The sequence below is a fragment of the Solanum tuberosum genome, unplaced genomic scaffold (assembly GCF_000226075.1).
Source record: "Solanum tuberosum cultivar DM 1-3 516 R44 unplaced genomic scaffold, SolTub_3.0 scf00715, whole genome shotgun sequence".
In the NCBI taxonomy this organism is placed as follows: Eukaryota; Viridiplantae; Streptophyta; class Magnoliopsida; order Solanales; family Solanaceae; genus Solanum; species Solanum tuberosum.
The window spans coordinates 67,647-91,153 of NW_006239638.1; the positions used below are offsets into that span (position 1 = coordinate 67,647).

General features: G+C 33.2%; 1 pseudogene; it reads right to left on the reverse strand.

Moving 5' to 3' along the window:
• Positions 1-1,251: 1,251 nt before the first annotated feature.
• LOC102601377 (12-oxophytodienoate reductase 1-like) lies at positions 1,252-1,986 on the reverse strand (annotated as a pseudogene).
• Between the last annotated feature and the right edge of the window lie 21,521 nt (positions 1,987-23,507).

Below are 23,507 nucleotides of genomic sequence, written 5' to 3' on the forward strand. Positions count from 1 at the left end.
TATTAGTTTAAGTTTAAAATTGCGATTTTAAAATATATGATATAATTTTTTATTTGAAATTTAAAATTTTAAAATATTTGTATTTCAAGATAACTATAATTACACATAATATACTTCATCGGATAATTTGTATTAGTTATTTTTAATTTAAACAAAATTATTCATTTTAAAATATTCGCGCAAAGGGCGGGTACGTATACTAGATTAAATAAAGTTCAAAAGTAATTATTTAATTTAAAGTTAGTAAGTAAATCCTTTTTTTTTCTATAAAGTCACTAAAGTGATAAAAGCTTTATATAAAATTTCTTTTAATAAAACTCGTGCTAAATGCTCCATATAATTATTTTTTTAATAAAATTCGTTTAATTTTACTTTTTATTTTTTATGTCTCGTTGTTAGTCATTATCAGAAGTTTGTGAAATCTTGAAGCATAAAAGGAATCTCATTCTAAACTAAATTTTCTCTTCTTTTTTTTGTCTATTCACTTCCTATTAAATAAACATGAATAAAAGCTAAATATTATGTAGTTTGATTTTTTTTTAAAATTTGGTATATTTTTAATTAAGAAAATTAATCATTAATTTGTTACGTAGTTTGATTTACAAAATTTTGGTGCACCCATTCGTTAAATTATTTTTATTTACCTATGTGATTCTTGGACACCCTTCGTGAAATTTCTGGCTACGCCACTGTATATGATATAATATTAAGTTGAATAAATAAACACACACGTCCTACATGAAATAATACACGTAGGATGCTGAGTAGGATGTGTGTGTCTACTTGTTCAACTCCATACAAATTTAAGTGTTGACTTGTGCTCACCAAAAATTGAAGGACATAGATGCAAGATGAGACAAAATTGAAGAACACATTTATATGTTATGCCTTGTTTTTATTGTTGCTTAGCTTTGAACTAGTTAATTTTAGCATGTCAAGAGAAAGACAATCTTTTTTTCCTATTTTCTCTCAACATTAACGACTAATTTCTCAAATCATTTCGCAAAACCTTTTTTTGAAATACTAATAGTCATAGATATTATAATAAAATATATACTTCATTTATTTTATTTTTTAAAAGAAAGTGAAATGTCGGACGAGTAAAAAACTGAAGGAGGAAGTACATATATAGGTTGAGATTCAAATAATTTATTAAACTATTTTCCTCTTCAACAATATTTTCTTAACATCCTCTTGACACTTCAAGATACAAAAAGAGATGCAACTTCAAATATTTCAAAATTATTATATCTAAGATTCCTTTCCTTGTTGAGGAAGACCCAGGTGATCTTTATTAATAGTAATATAGATCACTTTATTTGTGAAGACATATGAAGTAGCAGACAAACCCATATATTTGTACATCAAAAGAAGGTATCCAATATAATGCTTCCTCAGCATCACCATACCATATTTTATAGATGGATAGTCAGTATAGCCAACATCAGGATCAGAAGTATAAAATGCTTCCCTGCTATACTTGTTGAGAGGTGCATCGAGCTCAAATCTCCTTGGTAAATCTGGATTAGCAATGAACATACATCCATATGCAACGAGACCAGCTCGGCCTTCATCCACAACTTTATTTCCATCCTCTCTATCGTAACCACCAGCTACAATAAAAGTACCTCTAAATGCCTTCCTCATAGGGACAAGGCTGTCAAGACATTCAACTTTTTGCAAGGGTGTTTTCATTCTTGGCTCAACCATGTGGCAATATGCAATGCCATACTTATTCAAGGATTCAGCCATGTAAAGTCCCAAAGCACTTGGATTTGAGTCTCCTGAATCCTTGTAGTCAGCAAATGGGGATAGCCTTATTCAAACTCTGTCAACTCCTATCTCATTTACAACCGCTTCAATTACTTCAAGTGCAAATCAACAACAGTTCTCTAAAGACCCTCCATATTGGTCAGTTCGATCATTGACTTGGTCTTTCAGAAATTGGTCGATTAGATAGCCGTGAGCTCCATGGATCTCAACCCATCAAGCCCAAAAAAATTAAATGAAAGGTGTCAATTAAGTTTGGGTTTTGTTTTTTGTGACACTTTTACCAAGAAAGGGTGAAATCCACTTTAAAATGTAATTAAGTAAATCTGGGACCAAATTAATATTTTCAAAACTTTCTAATCTTTAATAAAATACAAAAAAAACACTTCATTTTTCAACTTTTATAATTCTATCCAAACCATTTTTAAAAAAAAAAGTAAAAGAAAATAAGTTTTTCTTTTCTTCTTCTCCCAACATTTTCTCTTCTCTTCTTCTTCTTCCTTAGGAAATCTGAAAATCCGACTATCAAAAAAAAAATCTCCTTCATTATCTTATCTTCCTCCTCATCTCCGGCCGTGACTCTCTCCTCTTTCTGAACTGAAGATTGTGTTCGACTTAAAATGGTTAAGTCATATTTTTGAAAGATTTTACAATTTTCGAACAATACTGAGTTTTTTTCTTGGGTTAATGAACAGTAAATCGTTCTATAGATGTGAAAATTGAATATGGTGTAATGGTACCTATTATTTACAGTTTTTGAAAGAAAATTAACAAACCCAAAAAAACCCTAATTTTGAGGAAATGTATATGTATTGTTAACATTCAGTGAAAGGTTGTTATTGTTGCTTTTGTTGTTCTTTCTGTGACTATTTTGTTCATATGATTTTAGAAATATAGTCTTGTTCAGTTGTCCAACATATATTTCATTTGTTGAAAGATGTGTCGTATGTTGCTACATTTTAGTGATATGTTGGTATATATTCCAACATAGTTGTCATATGTTGGAACATATAACCTATGTGTTAGGGCAACAAAATGGTCATCTGTAGTAACAAAAGATTCATCTGTGGCACATGAAAGTACATCTGTGGCAACAGAATGTCCATATGTGTCAACATAAGTATAAATTGCTACCCATTATTATTTTATAATCAATTGTAAACTCTCAACCTTTTTTTATTTACCTTGTAGATCAAATGATACAAGAAGTTTCATCCATGACAACAACTCAATCTTTTATTGGTGTTGCTTCCTCTTCTAACATCAAATGCTCTTTTTGTCTATGCGAAGAGTGTGAGCAACAACATGATTATTTTATTAGTCGTGTGTAAAGAACTCACTGATATTTTTAAGGAAATCACTTATAATATTGATGTCCATACATCCAAGAAGATTTCACTGCTTTTGAAGTGTAGGAGGTTGAAAGAATCTATTTCCCAATCACTCTCTATAATTAGTATGAGGAAAAAATATCAATGACTACTGCTCCAGTATCACACTCAACCCTAAAAAGCAAGGAGAAGGATGAGGAGGAGGAGGAGGAGGAGGAGAAGGAGAAGGAGGAGGAGGATGAGGAGAAGGAGAAGGTGAAGGACAAGGAGTAGGTGAAGCAAAAGGAGGAGAAGGAGGAGAAAGAGAAGGAGAAGGAGAAGGAGAAGAAGAAAGTGAAAATGAAGGACAAGAAAGTTGAAGTCGTCAGCTGTGATGTGAAGCAACAATATCCATTTGAAGGTTTTAACATTGACGACGAGGGTCCAACTGAACTAATTTCATCCTTCACACAATGGATAAACGAGGGTCTTTACAAGCATCATGCAAAAAAGTAAAGTCGTTAAACTATTATTAGTATTTTTTCTTGTTATCCACTAAATAATTATTTATAATGATTACACAATTGCAGAACAGACAAGGATGATCACTACTTAGCTAATTACTCGAATCTTGAGTTCAAACAACTGGATTTTGTAGTTGCATCTCCAAAGAAGAAGGGTTGGTTCTACGTAATGTCTCAGCCCAATAGGTGTTGGACTGATGAGGTAAATTCATGCCCACTTTTATGTTCTGATTAAGACATGAATACATACAAATAAATTGATACAGAAAATACACTTGTTGATGTATCTGTGCAGCATGTGGATGTCATTTTATACTATTTGTGGAAGAAGTCAAAGCAACATATTCATTCTAAATATCGATATACCACTACTAATTGTTTTTTCAAAACATACATTGACAAAGCCAGTGTTGTTCCTGAATATGAGAATAAAATTGTTGGCATTATCAAAGAGTTCGGTATACCTGCTGGACTGCCTTGGCACCTCACAGATATGTTTATGTCCCTGTAAATTATAATGGGGAGTTTCATTGGGTCTTGGCAGTTGTTGCATTGAAGGAATGGTGCATAAAGGTGTATGATTCAATGTCCTCATCTAGGACTAACATAAAATTGTGCTCCGAGATTCAAAAGTTGTCTACAATGTTGCCAAAGTACCTTGAATCCAGCGGGTTTTTTGAGCAAAAAGAGCGAACCAACTGGCCAGTTCTTGAAACTTACCAAGGAAAGAACAAATCTCACCCATTAGAAGTCATACATGTTATTGGTATTGCCCAACAAGCAAGCAGTAGTCTGTAAGTATCACATTATTTTTTTGTCTTACAACTATCGAAATGTGATGTTATTAGGTTTATTATATTCACTACAAAAAAAACCCCAAATTGCCAACAGATTTTACTAACAACTTAAGTTGGTTAGTATTCTACTAACAAATTACCAACATATTTCTAATTGAATTATATTTTAAAACTTAACAACGAAATTCTAACAGATTACCAACCAATATCTTACTAACTAAGTATTTTAGTTGGTAAATACGGCGAGAAAAAATGGCGCCAAATTTAGCAACATTCTATCAATGGATTACCAACTGAAATATTACTAACGCACACCTTTTGTTGGTAATATTACAAACGAAGTATATCGGTTGGTAAATATGACAAAAAAATTGTTTATATAATTTATTAACATATTACCAATGAATTACTAACCAAACATTTACCAACGGCAAGATTGTGTTGCTAAATTTACCAACCAAATATAAATGTGTTGGTATATTAGTAACGAAATGTAATTTGTTGGTAAACTTGCCAACCAATATCCAATTAGTTGAAAATTTTGCCGACGAATAAAGATTGTAGTTAGTAAATTACTAACATCATTAAAATAGTTGGTAATATACCAACCGATCATTAATCCATTGGTAAAATTTACCAACATATTACTTATTAGTTGGTAATATTACATATGAATGTTTAGTTGAATAGTAACTATTACCAATTGTGATAAATTTATTGGTAAATTATTAATTACTAACTTATATTTGAATAGTTGGTAAATTTACCAATTGAAGTTAAATTTTTTTTTGTAAATCAGCGTCTAGTGTTGAGGCTTTCATATCAAGTTTGTGTCGTTAGGCGTTTTAACTTTTAAATTTTAGCCAAAACTTGACTTTGATCAATATTTTTGGTAAATGTGCTCAGATTAGAACTCTGTCAGTGTCATTGGCTTCGAAAGGTCATTCTTTATCTAACAGGAAGGTTGGTTCAAGTTTTGAGGCTTTCGTTTTTTGTTTGTGCCGTTAGGGTATTAAATATTATGTTTTGGTCAATATTTTTGTGAACGTGCTCAGATGAGAATTTCGTCAGCGTAATTAACTCCAAAGGTCATTTTTATCTGATAGGATGGTTGGTTCGAATTTTGAGGCTTTCATTTTTAGTGTGTGCCGTTAGGTGTTTTAACTTATAAATTTTGGCCAAAATTTAACTTCGGTCAATATATTTGATAAACGTGTTCAGATGAGAATTTTGTCAATGCAGTTAGATGCGGAAGGTCATTTTGATGTAATAAGATAGAGTGTTCGGGTTTTGAGGCTTCCATTTTTAGTTTGTGTAGTTAGACATTTTAACTTTTAAGTTTTGGCCAAAATTTCATTTCAATCAATATTTTTGGTAATCGTGCTCGAATTGAAATTTTGTCACCGCGATTAGCCATATAAGTTCAGTTTTGGTCTCATAGGATGGTTGGTTCGGGTTTTGAGACTTTTATTTTCAGTTTGTGTCGTTAAGCGTTTTAACTTTTAACTTTTGGCTAAAATTTGAACTAGGTCAATTTTTTTGGGAAACATGTTCAAATTTGAATTCGTCAGCGCGGTTAGCTCTGGAAGGTAATTTTTCGTCTTATAGGATGGTTGGTTTGGATTTTGAGGTTTTCATATTCAGTTTGTACCGTTAGGCGTTTTAACTTTTAACTTTTGGCCAAAATTTGACTTTGCTTAGCATTTTTTGTAAACGTGCTTTGATGGTTAGTGCAATTAGCTTTGGAAGGTCATTTTTATATCTAATAGGATGATTGGTTCAGGTATTGAGGCTTCCATTTTCAGTTTGTGCTGTTAGGCATTTTAACTTTTGGTCAATATTTTTGGTAAACGTGTTCAAATTAAATTTTTTGATGTAATGATATGTGTCATATTGAGATTAATTTAACTTTTTATCATAAATTTTGCATTGTTTCATTCAAATATGATTTATAAAATTGATATTAATATTTTTGGACTTATATTCGTGCTCTTAGATTTTTAAATGCAATAAATTAATAAATATTTTACTATTGGATAATTATTCAGTTAATAATATTTTGAACATATTTTCAATCAATTACTAACCTAACACTGAACTTGAATGATACATTACCAACAAACTAACTATCAATTAGTAAATTTATTAGGAAAACAAATAATTATACTAACGTATTTAAAATTTATTACTAACAAGGGTTGTGGTGGAGTGGTAAGTACTCTTTCATCCTTAACCAAGAGGTCTCGGGTTCAATTCCCCTTGGGTACGGAGTCACCTTTGTTAGGGAGCACAATGGTCTCGGGTTCGATTCCCCTTGGGTATGGAGCCTCCTTTGTTAGGGAGTGCAGTGGTCTCGGGTTTGATTCCCCTTGGGTACAGAGTCGCCTTTGTTAGGGAGCGCTTTACCCCCCAATGTGGGACTTCCCGACGTGAATCTGAATTTAGTCAGGCTCCAATGTGGGTTTCAGACACCGGATGGAAAACCAAAAAAAAAAGTACTTAAAATTTATTGGTAAATTACCAACATAAATTTTCTGTTACTAAAATTGCCAACCAATTACCAATGTATCTGGAAAAGTTTACTATCAAACATTTGTTACTATAATTACCAACGTATTACCAACGGAATCGAATAATGAAGAAAAAAATTTACTAACTCTTTTTCAATTCATTAGTAAAGGTATTAACGATATACTAACCAAAAAGTAGTTGGTGAATTTACCAACGGAAATTTCAAGGCCATGTTTCAAAATTTTGTAACAACATCTTTGGGTGTTTACCAACTGATTTTTGGTTGGTAAGTTTACCAACAAATTAAAATCGTTTGGTAATATTTACCGACGAGCCTTTTAGCAATGGATAAAATATAAGTTGGCATTTGGTTGGTAACTCAATTTGTCAACCAATTTGATCAATTTACCAACGATTTTTTTTGTTGGTAATTGGGGTTCCTTTTGTAGTGATTTTCTAATTGATGATATACCATGCAGAGATTGTGGACTTTTTGCTGCTGCATATGCTGAGTTTTTGAGTGATGGACTACAAGTACCATCTTATGGAATTATTTCTGAAACCCTTTGCATGAGATATGCTTCACTCCTATGGAATTATGGGATTTTAAAGGCTCGGAGTGGCTATGTTAGTAAAAATAAAGTCCTACAGAGGTCTAGACCTAAAAAAGCAAAGTTAGATGAAAATATTGTGGTTACCACCATTGATTAGATTTATGGTTATGTATACCATTGTGAATTACCTTTTTGGTGATAAGTTGTAAAAAACAATTGGTGAAGTGTTCATTTTTGCTGATAATATTAATTTTAATGATTATTATTATTATTTTTATTTTTTTGGAACAAATGTCAATTATGATGGAAAGGAAGAAATATGGTGTCTGTGGCAACATATACAGAATTATCTGCATGTGCCCCAACAGGAAGGTCATATATGGCAACATATGTAACATTTGTGGTAAAAAAATCACGTAATTATATACATGGGCCCCAACATGGAGGTCATATGTGGCAACATATCTCACTTTGAATTGTCATTATACTGTCAAAATTCAAAAAAAAATCAAAAGGCAGAACACAGTACCGTCCTTTTTCCCTCTCTCCTCCATAAAAGGACGATTCATATTCCAAAAACTTGTTTCCTATTCCTTCTTCCTTCATCTCTCAGCTCTTATTGTTTCTCCATTTTTCCTCTTCACAGATCCAGTAATTTGTTGCGATATTTTCTACCACATAAGTGTAATTTGTTGCGATATTTTATACAAGAAGTCATCGTTGCCCTCTTCATTATCGTCGATATTCTCAGGTATAATTGAATTAGGGTTTTGAAATACTTTTACTGGTATTAAATCAGGACCTTTTTAGTGGTTTATCACTTATTTGTTTATAGGATGGTTGGTTTGGTTTGGTTTGGTTGGTTGTTATTCCTTTTGAAATATTATTTGTTTTCAAAAAGTTTCAATTTGTAGCTGGTTTTGGTTAGGGTTTAGGATTTTGTGGTTTGTTGGTTGCTTCATTTGTGGTATTTGTTTGATGTTTTGTTGCTTGTGTGTTGTTGTGTGTTGTGTTGTTGTGTTTGTTGTGTTTGTGTTTGGTTGTTGTTATTTTTGTTAATATATATTTGATTTTTGTGGTTGTAGATACAAATATAATGCCTGTCAAAAGAAAAACTATATTTCAAACCGAAACAACTGACACAAAGATCCAGAAGAAGCCTAGGACTAGTAGGAAGAAGCATCATGAAAATTCCAGTTCCTCTCTTTTAGAAGAACTTGCATCTGAAGCAATTTTATTTTCTCAAGTAGAGACATGAGCTTCTTCTCAAGTAGAACCATGAGTTTCTCAAGAAGATCTACCAATTCTCCATGAAGGTTTTGTAGATGAAGAAAGAAGAGAAGAAGAAAATAATGAAGTTGAAGAAGAGAAAAAAAAAAAGAAGTTCAGGAAGAAGAAGAGAAAAAAAAAGAAGTTGAGGAAGAAGAAGAGAAAAAAGAAAGGGTTGAGGAAGAAGAAGATAAAAAAGAGAATTAGGTTGAGGAAGAAGAAGAAAAAAAAGAAGAAGTTGAGGAAGATAAAGCAAAAAATAAAGATGTTGAGGAAGAATAAGAAGAAAAAAATGAAGTTGAATATGATGGGATCAAAACAGTCAATGCACACACTTTCCCTGTGCATTTCCAGCCTAATGCTACTAGTGATAGCATTATGAGGTCAGCCATGGGAAAAACTTTCGACTCCTTCAGGATCATGCTCAAGCAGAAGGGTTTGGAAGATTTTTTTAGGAATAGTTGTTTTGGTCATTTTCTTGATTTGCCAGAGAATAATAATGCACGTTTTCAAATGACCATGGTCTATGAACTTCTAAAAAGAAGGTTCATTTTTTTAGAATCCTGAAAAGAAGGTTTTGATTAATTATTGTGGCATGCCACTCTTCTTTGGCAGAAGAGAGTTTGCCATAGTTTCAAGGTTAAAATGTTATCCTCATTCTGAGCCAATTCCCTGAATTCATAGTCAAAAAACAACCACGGAGATGAAAGAAAGGAGAAAAAGAAGAAACAAGACAGTCAACTGAGGAACAGGACTTGGTGTCCCTTGTTGGCACAAGCTTCAAAAATCCCGATTTAATATATTTTTTGAATGACGAGGATACATCAAAGAAGCACAAATAATCATTGTGCTTACTTTGATTTGTACATAATGTACTTTAGGCCAAAGATGTCAACACCAACATATCCCTTAAATGGGTGAATTTATTTGAGGATATTGAGTCTTTCAACAACTATCCATGGGGTCATGACAACTTTGAATTAAATGTCAAATACTTGTTGAAACCTTCATCTCCAAAGACCAATAAATTATTTGGCTTTCCATGGGCTTTCATGGTAAACATAAAATGTTCTTAATCTTTTTATATTTTATTGAATAATTCAACATTTGATTTGTGACATGTTTTCCTTTTTATAGGCTTGGGCATTTGAAGCCATTCCTCATTTGACCCATCAAGTAACTGCAGAAGAAGAGATTTCATCTTCCAAGGATATTGAGATGGTTAAGAGCAAAAAATGTCAAAAATCCTCCAGATCTTTTTAACCCTCCTCATGATGCAGTAAGTTGAAGTTGTTAATTACAAATTTGACATTGTCATATGTATCAATTGTTGCTACATATGAGGCATATGTTGCTATAGATGGGTCATTTGTTACTGCAGATGCCCCATATGTCGCAATAGATGCATCATCTGTAGCAACATTTGACCCATCTGTAACAACATGTGACCCAAATATTGCTACAGATAATGCATATGTTGCTATATATAGGGCATCTGTAGCAACATGTGACACAAATGTTGCTATAGATGGCCATATGTTGCAACTTATGACCCTTTCTGTAGCAACATATGACCCCAAATTGTTACAACATCTCACCCAAGTATTCCTATAGATGACTTATTTTTATAAATTTAGGTTGTGCACCCATGACTTGTCCCAATAGAAAAGGAATTGCAAATGTCATATATAATTACTCTAGGGTTAGTTGAAACCTTATTTGATCCTGTTGTGGATAGAGTTAAAATGGAATTGGTTGGAGCAACAACCATCAAAAGAGACAGAGTTGATAATGAATTAGTTGTTTTGATGGGGTTGATGTGTGTGGTGGTATTGATGCTGGTGCTAGTATTGATGTTGGTGGTGATATTGGTGCTGGTGATGGTACTGGTGTTGTTGGACAATACTAAGAGGCTACCTCTTGTAGAAGATGCTCTGGTTTTCTGTGTGAGAAGTGCAAGAAACAAGATGAAGATTTTATCATGTATCTTCAAACATTGAGTCAGGCTGTGAATGAATTTAAAAACAAGAAGGGGGTCAAGGTCATTCCATCAAAGAATGTTCGACATCCATATACTCCACAGGCCAAGAGGAGAAAAAAATATATTTTATCAAGGCAATACAAAATTTGAAGAAGAAGATATTTGGAGAATTGCCGATGGAGTAGGAGAGAAAGTGTTGGAGCTCAAGCAAGTGAATCTTTATAAGCATGTGCCTATAGCTCAAAAGAACAAACTGGTGGAACTGATGAGAGGAAAGGAACTCCGTGCACAATACGGCATGCATGTTTTCAGTGGAGTAGATTTCAGGACCATGACAAGCATGAAAATTTGGTGGGAAGACTGGGTAATTTTTCTCTACTAGTACCTTCAATTTATAATGTTCATTTGTTTTATCTTTTCAATTGATTACTCTTCTTTACCTTTAATATTATTTTTATTTCAGTTATATTGATTGAAATTCTTAGCCTCATGCGGGAGAGGCATGTGAGATACCCTGAGTATTATGATTCCACAGATAGAATCCTAGATCTCAACTTCTATTCCAACTTCAAACAAAGATATGACAAAATGAGCAAGGAGGCAACAACAGTTGGTGGCAGAAGCTTTACACAGTTAATTAATGAGTTTGAATGGGATGAAGATATGATTAACTATGTCAGGGGCTTTAGACCATATCCTGGAGGCATGGATTGGATTGGTGCAAAAAGGATTTTTGCAGTCATGAACCTGAACAAAACTCATTTTGTGACTCTTGAGATCCTCTTGCACGAGGGTCGCTTGGATGTTTATGACTGCCAACTGATGGGTATGGAACATGCCAAGTTTTTGACATTCATACAACCTGTGTTCGAGTTGCTGCCAAAATTGTTGAAGCAAAGTGGAATAATGAAGCATTTGCCAGATAAGTTCCTTAGTGAACCATGGGAATTTGAAGGTTGATTGGAACCCATGGTAACAAATGATACCAAAGCCACGTGCGGGTCATATTCGCTTGCATTTATTGAGCATTTGATTACCATGACAACAATTCAACCTCCCCAAACCCTGTTGTGTGACAATACAGTTGGTCGAATGCAATGGATTTGGGCTGCTGGGATAGTATCTAGGAGCTTGGAGCCTTGACAATGTGTTTGTAATTAATGACAATGTTTTATTTTATCACTTATGTTAGGTTATCTGGTATTGAGAACAAGTACATAGTATGTGATGTTATATCGAGAGCAAGTACTTAATCAAATGTTGTTACGTAAGGGTGATATGTAGTAACAGATAAGTCATTTGTAGCAACATATGGGTCATCTATAGCAACATATGCCTCAAATGGTCAAACGTTGCTACATAAGGGTGATATGTTACAACATTTGAGGCATCTTTAGCAACATATAAGTCATCTGTAGCAACACATAGGTCATCTGTAGCAAAATTTGAGTCACAGGGTCAAACGTTGCTACATAAGGGTGATATGTAGCAACATTTGACTCATTTGTAGCAACATATAAGTCATCTGTAGCAATATATAAGTCATTTGTAGTAACATATGTCTCATATGTAGAAAACATGGGTCATCTGTAGCAACATTTGAGTCACATGTTACTAAAGATAGGTGATATGTAGCAACATTTGACTCATATGTTGCGACATTTGACTCATATGTTATGTTAAGAACAAGTAAAAATGTTGGAACATGAGTGCAAAACTACGTTTATTTATTTCCACAACTATCATAATTTTAATGGTTGTACACAACTACATAAGAATTTTTCATCCTCCACAGTATTCTTCTTGGTAATGCTTAAAAATAGATTAAAAACCACAACAAAAAACACGAAGATTAGCTTCCAGTTGTTACAACATTTGGTCTTCTTCTTCTCCATCACACATTTGTTACTTCTTTTAATATGACTTTCATCATCAATTTCCAACTCCTTAATTTTGTTCGCCAATCTCAAAATAACAAACTTGGATCGTATATCAACATCTTCACGATCCCATCATCTAAAGAAGTTGCATGCATTCTCCTAAAATACACACCACAAAGAAATTTAAATTAAAAAAAAACAAAATAAAGAGAAGTCTCCAGACTAAGATGTAGAAATGTACATACACGATAGCATGGACAAGACCAAAATCTTTGACATGGATTGTCCTTCGACCATGAAGTTTGCATTGAAAGTAAGTCTCCATGTTTGCAACAGATTTTCACACCTAACATGGGATCATTTTCATCATTACAAATTCGATTCAATATTGCATTTGACATTATATCAAAAGTAACAAAAACAAACAAAACTCATTCATTAGATCTAGAGTACTAATCTATAGTTAAAGAACTCATTCTTACCCAACCACTATATTGCAAAATTAATGATTTCATTGATTTGACAATACATGACAGTGCTGAGATTTGGTTTAACCAAAGACAAATCAAATTAGTTGCGTGTTAAAAAACAAAGAACAGAAAAGACTGATGAAATAAATAACATCATTATATTCCATGCACTCCAGACATCTGAGATCCATGAGAAGATAGAGAGAGAGAAAGCGTAAAGAGGAGAGAAACTGAAGCGGCGAGGAAGAAAATGAAAACCCTAATTTATATATATATCCCTTCTAGAAATGAAATAATGGGCCGATTGGGCCAGTTTTAGAGGTTGGGCTTGCCTATGACTTTTATAAAGTACTTACGTTTTTAAGCTGTTGCAACATATGACAATTATGTGTACATGCAAGTAGTATCACCATTAATAGAGAGGAATTCAAGCACATAACTTGGGAAACATTAAACATAAACATAAATATGCCATTGATAGTTGATGTAGTAACATACAAGGCTAGGCTATGCTACATATCCATATTTATGGCATTGACGCAACAAAAACAACAAAATTTACATCTGAAACGCTCTAGCCCATTGATTCAAAATTGATATAGTGACATGCAAGGCTAGGCTAGGCAATATATCCATATTTACAAGGCATTAACGCCAACAAAAATAACAAAATTTACATCTAAAATGCTCTTGCCCTATAATACTACTTCAACCAAAAAAAAAAGGAACTTGACTGGAGGATCTGGAGTCAACATTGAGCGATTAAACCTGGAGGGGCATTACTATTTTTTCTTGAAGGGTGGTGGATCAGAGCTACCCATGCACTCTGTCACAAGACCACCTACAGAAAAACAAACAACCATAGTTAGCTACCCCATACACGCCGTTACCAGACCAGACATGATGTTATATATAAAGTAAGAAGACGGTGCAACACAGGAAAGCGCCCTCTTTTTGTCATCCCTGCAGCTTTCTTATCATACACCCTTATGAATGAATGAATCAAAAAAATTAGACTCCTAAACTGGCCCTGCCAAATTATGAAGCTACCCTCCATTAGACAAGATTCAACAAAACCAAACAACGACCATCACCCATGCATTGAGAACACCCCTGAAGAAGACATCATATTAACTGAGAACAATGTATTTACGTTGATCACCCCCAACAAGAGCATGCAGAGACTTAAATTTGTCCAAGGTGGTAACATCTTCTCAGGGAAATTTGAGTGTGAGAGGAGGAGAGGAGAAAGAATAAAGGAAACAAAATAAAAAATGAGTGTTTTTTTGTGAATTAAGGGAACCCTAATTAACCTTTTTATAATGAGTGAGAGTGAGTAGAGTGTGTGTTAGTGGAGTATTCTAAAATGATCTGTTACATTACATGTTGATTTAGGTGACGATTAGGATATACATATGTTGCCACATATGACATGTCTGTTGCGATTTCTGTTGGAAAATTCAATAATTTATCCAACAAAACGTGCATATGTTGCCATAGATGACACTTCAAGGATGAGTTAATTGATAAATTGAGCTATTTAACAATGGACAAATGTCAAATTTGACCAAATTTTAGTACATTGGACCATAATAAAGCAATAAAAATATGCTATAATACTTTGAACAACGATTTACAAGGGTGTTATATAACTATGATATGGAGTTACTTGGTCATTGTATGATGAACTAGTGGTATGACAGTCTGTGTAAAAATAATTGATAGAATTGAATGAAGATTGATGTAGTAGACCATAATTTTTTATTTAGACATGTTGTAGGACAATATATTAGTGTTACATGTTGAATTAGACAATTTAATTGAATTAACCCCAAAAAGCACATTTTAGGATATACATATGTTGCCACATACGACATGTCTATTGCGATTCCTACTGTAAAATTCAACAATTTATCAAACAGAACGTGCATATGTTTCCACAAATGACTCTTCAAGGATGGGTTAATCAATAAATTGAGCGATTTAGCAATGGAAAAATATCAAATTGGACCAAATTTTTAGTACTTTGGACCATAATTAAGCAATAAAAATATGCTATAACACCTGAAACAATGATTTACAAGGGTGTTATATAACTATCATATGGAGTTATTTGGTCATTTTATGATGAACTAGTGGTATGATAGTCTTTGTAAAAATAATTGATAGAATTGAATGAATGTTATTGTATTAGACCATAATTTTGTACTTACACATGTTGTAGGACTATATATTAGTATTACATATAGAATTAGGTGACAATTTAATTGAATTAACCCCAAAAGGCACATTTAGGATATACATATGCTGCCACATATGACATGTCTGTTGCAATTTCTGCTGGAAAATTCAACAATTTATCCAACAGAACGTGCATATGTTGCCACAGATGACAATTCAAGGATGGGGTAATCGATAAATTGAGTGATTTAGCAATGGAAAAATGTCAAATTGGACCAAATTTTAGTACTTTGGACCATAATTAAGCAATAAAAATATGTTATTACACTTGGAACAATGATTTACATTGGTGTTATATAACTATCATATGGAGTTATTTGGTCATTTTATGATGAACTAGTGACATGACAGTCTTTGTAAAAATAATTGATAGAATTGAATGAAGATTGTTGTATTAGACCATAATTATGTACTTAGACATGTTGTAGGACTATATATTAGTGTTACATGTTGAATTAGGTGACAATTTAATTGAATTAACCCCAAAAAGCACATTTTAGGATATACATATGTTGCCACATATGACATGTCTATTGCGATTTCTGCTGTAAAATTCAACAATTTATCCAACAAAACGTGCATATGATGCCACATATAACACTTAAAAGGATGGGTTAATTGATCAATTGAGCTATTTAGCAATGGAAAAATATCAAATTGGACCAAATTTTAGTACTTGGACCATAATTAAGACAATAAAATATGCTATAACACTTGGAACAACGATTTACAAAGGTAATATAACTATCATATGGAGTTAATTGGTCATTGTATGATGAACTAGTGGTATGTTAGTCTTTGTAAAAAAAATTGATAGAATTGAATGAAGGTTGTTGTATTAGACCATAATTTTGTACTTAGACATGTTGTAGGACTATATATTAGTGTTACATGTTGAATTGGGTGACAATTTAATTGAATTAACCCCAAAAAGCACATTTTAGGATATACATATGTTGCCACAAATGACATGTCTATTGCGATTTCTGCTGTAAAATTCAACAATTTATCCAACAGAACGTGCATATGATGCCACATATGACACTTAAAAGGATGGGTTAATTGATCAATTGAGCGATTTAGCAATGGAAAAATATCAAATTGGACCAAATTTTAGTACTTTGGACCATAATTAAGCAATAAAATATGCTATAACACTTGGAACAACGATTTACAAGGGTGTTATATAACTATCATATGGAGTTACTTGGTCATTGTATGATGAACTAGTGGTATGATAGTCTTTATAAAAATAATTGATAGAATTGAATGAAGGTTGTTGTATTAGACCATAATTTTGTACTTAGACATGTTGTAGGACTATATATTAGTGTTAATGTTGAATTAGGTGACAATTTAATTGAATTAACCCCAAAAAGCACATTTTAGGATATACATATGTTGCCACATATGACATGTCTATTGTGATTTCTACTGTAAAATTCCACAATTTATCGAACAGAACGTGCATATGTTGCCACAGATGACACTTCAAGGATGGGTTAATCGATAAATTGAGCAATATGGCAATGGAAAAATGTCAAATTGGACCAAATGAGAACAATAAGCATAAACATAATGCAAATTTTTTTAGATTAAAATTTTTATAAAGAACAAATTCAAAAATCAGTACAAAACACAAAAAGGTTACATTTTCCCCCATGAGTTTGCAAGAAATGTCTATATGTTGCCACACATTACAATTTAATTAATGCATAAATTTAACTACTTCATTTATTTCTAAATCACAACTATATAATTCACAATGAACATGGTAGTATTGATGAACGGTGCAACAAATTGGTCTTTCTCCCAACAAACGAGGTTCTGGCACCCTTCTAAATAAAATATATCGCAACTTTTGTCGACATCTTCTGAGTTTTTGTGACTCCGTTTTTCTCATGTTGGCAATGAACATTAAGCCTTCTCTCATGAATTCACCGCCCTTGAAGATTGAAATTAAGCATTCCCAATGCATTTAGATCGCTATAGTGGAAATAATCAACCTACAGAAGAAATAACACATTTAAAAGGAAGAATACATTGATAAAAACGTGAATACATGCAAAGAACATTAAAAATTACTACGCCTTTTCTGTATAAGGCTTCTAAATTCCCTGATGCTTTGCACATTTCCAGGAAAGAAGTGCATTTTCGAACAACTGACCAAGGGTTACACATCCATATATATTTAGTAAAGTCGGTCAATGTTACATTTTGATATACAAAAGGTTCACTAGCGACTTAATTGAGGACCCTGGAACTGAGAAATCAAATCAAATGGTTAGGAAATCAAATTAAAGAGTGAAAATCGATTAATACATACATACCTTAATTTTAATAATCATTAAATCTTTGAAGGAGTAGGAAGCAATCTTTTCAACGATATCAATTAGTAGTTCCCACGGAAGGGATTCAATGTAGTTTTTTTACTCTGAGTCATTTTTTATTTCCTTATTCCTTCCCATCTTGGAGAAAATTAAATGAAAGGACTTCTGAAGACGAAGAGGCACTTTTGACTTTTCAAATGCAAGAACTTAATATTTTGAAAAAAAGGTAAAATATCAAGTACTTAATATTTGAATTAGACCATGATCCGTTACATGTTGCATTAGGTGACAATTTAATTGAATTAACCCCAAAAAACATATTTTAGGATATACATATGTTGCCATATATGACATGTCTGTTGTAATTTCTGCCGGAAAATTCAACAATTTATCCAATAGAACGTGCATATGTTGCCACAGATGACATTTCAAGGATGGTTAAAATGAGAACACTATGAAAAAAAAACAAATAGTTTTAGATTAAATATTTTATAAAGAACAAATTCAAAAATCAATAAAAAAACACAAAAAAACCACATTTTTTAACATGAATTTGCAAGTTATGTACATATGTTGCCACAGATGGCAATTTAATTAATACCACACAGTGGTATAATGCAGAAATTTACCTAGATAATCTAGTTCTAAATTACAACTACATGATTCACAATGAATATCATCTTTATCGTCGCTTCCCCTGTGCCAACCATTCTTGCGTGCGATTTGCTCTGGTTGATGAACAGTGCAACAAATGGGTCTTTCTCCCAACAAATGAGGTTCTGGCAACCACATTCCACCTAAAACATATCGCAAATGTTGTCGACATCTTCTGACTTTTAGTGGCTCCATATTTTTCATGTTGGCAATGAACATTAAGCCTTCTCTCATCAATTCACCGCCCTTGAAGATTGAAATTATGGCAAGGACATAGGATGCACCAATGTGGCCACCGTTTGCTTCTTGATTAATCATTCCCAATGCATCTGGATCATTATGGTTGAAAAAATTAAACTATAGAAGAAATAACACATTTAAAAGGCAAAATACATTGATAAAAATGTGTATATTACCACGCCTTTTCTGTATAAGGCTTCTAAATCCCCAATGCTCTGCACATTTCTAGGAAAGAAATGGCTTTTTGAACTACCGACCAATCTACGATAAGGAAAGTTGACCAATGTTACCTTTTGATATACAAAAAGCTCAATAGAGACTTGATTGAGGACCCTAGAACTGAGAAATCAAATCAAATCAAATGGTTAGGAAATCAAATTAAAGAGCGAAAATTCATTAATACATACATACCTTAATCTAACATTCATTAAATTTTTGAGGGAGTAGGAAGCAATCCTTTCAACGATATCAATTAGTAGTTCCTTCGGAAGGGATTCAATGTAGTTTTTTTTTACTCCTAGTCATTTTTGAAGATTTTTTCTTCTTCCTTTCCATCTTGGAGAAAATTAAATGAAAGGACCTTTTGTTATTATGTTCTTATAAAATGACAGGAATGTAATGAATGTGAAAAGTTGAAACTTCTGAAGATGAAGAGAAGAGAAGAAAACTTTTGACTTTTCAAATGCAAGTACTTATTTTTTTGAAAAAAGGGTAAAATATGAAGAGTTGTAATTAATTTTTTTCTTGAAAGTTGTTCTAATGACAATAATGATTGATTGATTGTTCACACACCTTACACGTAATTATTTATTAGAAATATGTTGGAACAAATGTGTTTTCTGTTGTACTTGTAACACATAATTGACATATGTTGGGACATATGCAATATTCTGTTGTAAAATCTAACACATAATTGACATATGTTGTAACAGATGCAACAGTTCAAAATAAATCACACATTTTATATAAATAACATAACATAAGTTGATTCAAATTAAGATAAGAAGCTAGGGAACATCATCCTCAAATAAAAAAGAACATTCATTAAAAATTCAACAACACTTATGGAGCATTTTGATTTGGGCATGTAGTTCTTTTGTGGCCAAAGTCCCTACATACGGAACACTTATTTTTTCTTGTTGGAAATGATTCACCAACTCCACGCCGTCTCTTATATCTCCTTCTTCCAAGTTTGCTTGGATCAACATATGGAGGAGGTATTTCTCTCTCTATGATATCCAAAAGACAATCACATAATTTTCAGGTGGCACCGGGTGAATTTCCTCACAATATATCATTATGTATTTTTCCACTGATTAATATGGAGAGGAGTACTAATAAATCTAATTTCCAAAATCGGCACTATATTGGGATCGAAGCGCTGCCATGGCATAAGGACAAGGTATTTTGTCCAAGTAAAAAATTCTACAAGTACAAGTTCTTCTTTGTAGATCCACCGTAGCAACATCACCATGACCAGTGGCACTGAACTTGTAGTTAGCGATTTGATGAGCCAACAACTTGTTGCCCGCGTTGACATACTTTGATATGTCTTTTTCAATTGAGGGAACAAATCTATTTGCAGAGTTCACCAGCTCCATACACCTCTGGTGAAATAAAAGTGCAAATCTCCTGTTTATTTCATCAAATAGAGCGACAATGGGAAATTCTCTTTCAACGTCAAACATAGCATTCACCGACTCCGTGATGTTTGACGTCATAATGTAATATCTACACAACAAAAATTAAAAATCAATCAAAACACATAAAATTACCATAAACTCAAATGAGATGGTATAGATTATAATGTACCTATTTCCCAGGCAAAATGCCCTGCTCCATGTATGGAATCCAATACGTTCAAGAGTTTCAGCCGCCTTTGGTACCAAATCTCTTATTTGATTGAAATGGTCATTGAACTCACATCTATCGTACGCCTTTACTGTTTTTATAAAAATGGGACACTACCTTTGAATTGTGAAAGTTATTTTGAATATTTCTCCCAAGGTGTCTCATGCAACAACCATAATGAGAAGCAGGGTCGATAGTCGAAACCATCTTTCGAATACTTGGATGCCTATCAGAAATACTGCACAACTCATCAGTATCATCTACAAAGCTTCTCATATTTTGAAAAAAATATTCATATGAGGCATCGCATTCCTTAACCACAACACAGAAAGCCACTGGAAATATATGATTCTCAGCATCTTGTGCCACCGCCAATAGCAAAACTCCTTCATACTTGCTCCTCGGGAATGTCCCATCAACGGCTATTACTTTTCTCATTTCTTGAAATCCAGTTATCCAAGCGGCATATGATACAAATAAGTACTTGAACCTCCCATTTTCATCTAGCGACAATGCCGTCTTGCTTCCTGGATTTGCAACTTCGAGCATATAACGGTACACATTAAGCACTGCATACTCGTGCTCATGTGTTCTCCTAACATTAGACTTAGCATGCTCCATGCCCTTATAAATATTCCAATATCTTACCTTACAACCCAATTATGTGCGGAGTTGATTTGACATGTCTCTTGTGGATAGGCCTTTACCATTGGGAATCCTATTTTCAAAGTACTTACCTATGACTTTTGCCGTGGCATGGGGATTATAGCTTGTAAGATGCTCTGAACCACACGTATGGTACTTTTCATAGATTCTAATGACAAACCTGTCGCTACTTGTATTCCAATATCTTACCTTACAACCCAATTATGTGCGGAGTTGATTTGACATGTCTCTTGTGGATAGGCCTTTACCATTGGGAATCCTATTTTCAAAGTACTTACCTATGAGTTTTGTCGTGGCATGCGGATTATGGCTTGTAAGATGCTCTGAACCACACGTATGGTAATTTTCATAGATTCTAATGACAAACATGTCGCTACTTGTAAATTTCACAGCCCTCAGCCACCAATTGCGCTCCAGATATGAACATCTAAAAGAAAACACATCACGAGAATTGATCACCTTTTTCAGTCTAAAATCTTTTTCAAGTAAGCAATTTTCAATGAATTTGTCAGTTCTTCCTTGTTCTTGAATGTCATTCCTTATAAAATTGGTTTAATCATCTTGAACATTATTCACACGTGATGATTGAGAAGAAGCTGGATTGTTGCTGCCAATAATAGGTGTAGGAGGATTGTTGCTCTCAAAGTTCGGCACTTCATCTTTTCCAATTTCATCATCGTGATTATTCATGTCCACAACATCAAATTCATCATTTAACATATCTTGTTGGTCTTCTTCTAGATTATGATCCTCCTCGATAGGATTTTCATCCACGTAGACTCTTAATATGGACGATCTCTCTGCTCCTCCCAAATAAACAAGCAAACTAGGCTGATTAGTTATTTTAAAAGGTAAGACCTTCTCATTATGAAAAAAAATTGGGAATGTAACTCATGACAAGATCTTTCGGTTGACAATTGAATCCACATTTTTGGATGACTAAATTTACAAAATCAGCATACAAAATATTTCTTTGGACAATCGTCCCTACCGACCCTCCCCGTTTCTTACCATCCTTCCAATGTCAAATGTATCAATTTTTCTTCTCGACCCATTCACCACGACAATCAATCCCTACTAATAATTCCTCCATTTATTGTACCTGAAGAAATTAATTAAAAAAATAATTAGTACTAATGAAGAATGTGTAAGTCATATGTTGCAACATATGACTATTTTGTGGCGACATGTAAGTCATATGTTGAGAAATGTAAGTCATATGTTCTATTCTGTTGTGACAAATAAATCACATGTGGCAACATGTGTAAGTTATATGTTGCAACATATGGGTATTATGTTGCGAAATGTAAGTCATATGTTGCTACATATAACTATTCTATTGTGAAACATAAATCACATGTTGCAACAAAATGTATAAGTCATATGTTGCAATATATGACTATTCTGTTGCGACATGTAAGTCATATGTTGCAGCATCTAAATCATGATTACTTTCAATTGTGAGAAAATCTTTCACAAATCCTTGACACTTTACCTTAAAAGCATCCTTTAATCATAAATCATTATTTTCATAAACATGCATAAATTCATAAATCATGATTCATAGTTCATAAGCATAACTCATATTCATAAAACAAGCATAAACACGAGGTCATAAAAAATCAATTGAAAATCATGTGATTGTATAAAATCATGCGATTGTATAAAATCATGCATAATAAGATTGAATATTAATAATTTAATCATAATAAATAGAACTCATGGAGATTTGCATGAAAACATAAGAGAATTGGGTGAAATCAACTTAGGAGATTGAAATTCTTTTGGGATCCAATAGATAAAAGGGATCAATTGATAAATTCTCACATACCTTGATAATCAAATCCTTAAGAATGCAAGGAGGATAAGACCTTGAAGCTTGAAACCCTAACTTTCACCTTGAGAGTTGTTAAGAGGATATATAGAAGAAAACTTGAGGGGTTTGAGAGAATTGAGTAAATGAGAGGATTTAGGCTTAGTCTAATGAGTAAAAACGATTATAGGGATAGTTATAGGGCCAAAACGATATAGTTTATGAGTTAATTGAGTAGATAAAGATCAAAATACCCTTAATTAAAATTGTTGGATAGGGTCTACAATTTGGACCTATTGTCTGTATGTCTTTCTACGGGCCATCCTGGTCAACCGTAGAATCGTTGCTGGGACTTAAAAATTCAACCAACTTCCACAAAACCATTCTATGGATCGTTGTCCATTCTATGACTCGTAGAGACAAACTGTAGACCCATAGTTCAAGTCCGAATTTCACTAAGTCTGGATCACTTCTACGAATCCATTCTACGGTCCGTAGAACCCTTTATGACCTGTCTTTTCCTCCATAGGTCAAACATCATAGACTTGACATTTTCTAAAACTCAACCCAATTCTACAACTACCTTCCTATGGCCCGTAGATGGTTTCCATAGAACACTGCCTCCGTGCCAAAAATGCAACTTTTT